Source organism: Anguilla anguilla, chromosome 5 (assembly GCF_013347855.1).
Source record: "Anguilla anguilla isolate fAngAng1 chromosome 5, fAngAng1.pri, whole genome shotgun sequence".
Taxonomy (NCBI): Eukaryota; Metazoa; Chordata; class Actinopteri; order Anguilliformes; family Anguillidae; genus Anguilla; species Anguilla anguilla.
The window spans coordinates 48,361,370-48,365,150 of record NC_049205.1 but is presented as its reverse complement, the minus strand read 5'-3'; positions in this window follow the sequence as shown (position 1 = coordinate 48,365,150).

The window sequence follows — 3,781 nt, the reverse complement described above, 5'->3', positions numbered from 1 at the left end:
TTGTCTGCGGGTATTCATTGATACTCAGCACTTTATTGATTGTTTTGCAAAGCAGCAGGGTATGTCACAAAGCAGGAGTACCGAGTTAGCTGGATAACTGCGCTGAATAAAACCCAGAACAGCTTTTTCAAAAAAATGTTTTACTTCAGACCACATTCCAGACTTATGAGGGTTCCAGGTTTCACTCAGTACAGTTATTTAGTTAACTCTGTAATCCTGCCCCTGGGCTATTTCACAAAGCTGGATTATGTACAGTTAGCTGGATAACTGCAACCCTCCCAAAAAAAGTTAGAACCCTCCCAAAATCTGGAACATGGACCAAAGTAAGAGCTGTTCCAGGTTTTGCTCATTGGAGTTATCCAGCCAACTCAGTAATCCTGCTTCGTGAAATATCCCCCTGGAGACACTACAGTCCTCAAAGATCAGGAATACTAATACCTGCCTTGGGAACAATGGCCTGAATTTAATCAACATTTGATTACAAGTAAAAGCAAACTTTTCCTTCACAAACTCAATTTAGTTAGTGTTAGTGATTGTATTTACAAATGACATATGACACATACCCCTCCCCATTGTCAAGGTAAAAATCCTGCATAATATGCCTTTTTTGTATATTTGGATGCCTAGAACAATTGTTTGCTCCCTGTTATTTTAAAAATCACAGTTACGTATATTGAAGTAAGGGAGGATGGTAAATGGGTTTCTGGGTCATGATTGAAGATAAGGGGAAGCCCCTTTTGACAGAAAAGATCGCAAGTTCATTACTAAAAGCACCTTTTTCATTTTCATTACTGCCTCCAAAGTGTGGGAAAAAACTATAAGATTGCAGATGACAACTGGAATGAGTTGGGTTTGTACTCATTTATATTTCAGCCATTGCCCCAGATAAATGCTGTAGGTTAGAATCCAACATGGCAAGCTGAGGCAATTTTTCATTCCAAACAAGCAGCATACCCTAAGCAACAACCGAGATCAAGTCTTTCATGCTTGATGAAGTTCAGTTAAGAATGTTTCCCCCCAAGATCTTTCACACTTATCCAGTGCCAAGTGGTCTTAAAGCTAGGAGAAAATGTGTGATTATAATTGCTTTATAGTGTACCCACCCAGGTTAAATCTTCAGCTGTGCTATTAGAAGTTTAGCTGTTTTGGCACCATGGCACGTGCCTTGCATATCAAGTGCCTGGAGTGGGCAGGGTGAGGGGTCATTTATGCCTTTCCTAGGAGCCTCTATTTTTCTTTTAAATTACATTATTCCGATACACAAAGATTAATTCCTATGTAACACTAGTGTCTTGGGAATTAATGGCATGTAGCACACATTAACACCCCACATCTGTTATTGAGTTGACCAGGACTGACACATGGGACACATGTGAGAAGATTTTATCTGGTCTCAGACTGTGACAGGGTATGGTGTGACGTTTCTGCAGGTATGAAGGGAGGACGCTGGCCCCAGTGGTCAGGAAGACGCGTGGGTATGGAGGGTGCACGGCAGGACATGTGGACGCCCATCGGCCGCACACTGCGTGGTCTGTTCGTCACTGGGGCCGCAGGTTGCCTGTCCACCCTCTGAGGAGGCAGGAAAACGAAACCACTGTTTCTCCATGAAAGTGCCAATTCTTCCATTCGCTTTGCACGCAATCCATCTTAATCATTAGGCCAGCAGACCAGAGCCCCTAGCATTCACTGAACATTTCCAAATATTCAACAGCTTCCACATGGTTGGACATCACATAAATCCACATTTGCCAGCATGCATTTCCCTGAGGCCAGAGTCATAGCTCTAACGTAGATAAGAATGACCGCTCATAAACCTAAGGGCCATTTCTCCTCCTTATCTTTAAATCACCCATACCTTTCTTCCAAATGGCTATTTCTGTTTTCTATTTTGGGGAAATCGTATCTTTCTCAGTTACAAATCTTCAGACAAGTTCAAATAATTTCTCTGCTCTACAGTTCCATGGCATTATACCTCATTAAAATGATTGTCCTATCTTTTGTCCATCTAAAACTACATCAAGTCCTTATTATCATATTTCCCTATGCAAGACACTAGGGCCTAGGGACACATTTTGACATTTTCAATGTCACTGACTGGCTGCAGTAAATTACCTCTATCTATAGAAAACAAACAATAAGAAGCATGATTAATGTGTGAATCACAGGCTCATTTAAAGAGGTGTGAAAGGAAAGTGTTCAGAGCAATCAATTTCTAGAAGAGAACAGGAGCACAGATGGTATGGGGAAATGTCTATTTTCGGACAGAAAAATCTGTCTTTTACCTCAAGACAAATGCAGCCACAGAAATATAACATATTGTCAAACATGATTCTTTGCTGCCACTTTCTGCATATTAGCTCTGGAGGTGTATAAAATATCAATCCTTTTTCATACCTAAAGGAAAGACTAAATAAACCGAGGCAATTTCATGGCGAACAACTCTCTCACCTTGATGGAAAATGTTTTGAAAGGATGTGTAGGAATTTGCCCTTCAAGTATTGAAGCACAGAGTTTTCTTGAGCACAAACCTTCTGATGGTTTTGTTAAACAGATAATGATGGATGGGCCTATTATCAAAAGAAATCAAGCTATAACAACGCAGAATGCATGAGTGTGCTAGCATAAACTAGATTCTAGAAGTGAAAATGATAAGTGGAGCTTTGGATATGAAATGTTTTCTCTTTTATAAAAAGAAATATTGCTCACTGGAAAGACATACCACATAAAAGTCTCCAGAGATAATGGACAGCGCATGCGTATGAAAAGTCTTGGTATTAATCAATAATCATCACAATCTGACGATGTTTTGTTATTGTTTTTGAGTACATTCTAGATTATAGTTTTCAGATAGAAGGTCTGATTCTACTTTGGCCACAATCATTTTATGTGATGGTTAGTGAGTTCAGTATCTCAGCTGAATACATTGCATGAGAAGAAAAATTACCTTTTTTAAGACAACGCTTGTTGCACCATAACTGTCCTTGATTATACTGTAGCAGGCATAACTTAGAATAAAAATGTATGTATGTTGTTTATGGGTCATTTTAGAGATGCAGGAATTTTTAGTAATGTGTGAGTCTTTAATCATATAGGCTTTCAGGAATGTCATTTTATTAGCTTTAGTCAGAGATTGTAAATTGCATCTAATCTCTAGACAGCCATGACATATTAAAAATGGTTTACCTTGACTTTAGTATAAATATGCATTGTTTGTTACTTTTTCAAAGAAACAATGAAAATTATATATTACATTTTTTACCACTGTTTAGTGTTAACATATCTGTAAACTATATATTGCTTCTAAGCTCTCTCAGTCTGTTGATATTATTGTGTGGAATAATAATGTGTTGGTGAATAGAAATAGCCTGTGAAGTAAAAACAATGATCATGAAAGAGACTTTTAACCCTCCTATTATGTTCAAATTAACTAACAACTTTTATGTTTGGGGTCAATTCGACCCCAGCAATATAAACCTGCAGAAAATAATTGTAAAAGTGTTACCCAAGTTTCTCTCTCAGCTTTAGGCCTACTGACCATCTTAATAGCCCAGTAAATAAAACATGACTCCCCCATCCTCCTCTTATACATCAAGTATTGATTTTATATGATTATTGCAAAATATGAAAATGACTGTACAATCTCATTCATTGACCTAAAATGGAAAACAAAGTATGTTTTGGTGTCTGCAGGGCTTTATGTTGGTATTAAGTGCTCATTAAAAAAGAAAAATAACATTTGGAAAGAAACACACCTTTTATTATCAAGCATAGTAACATTTTA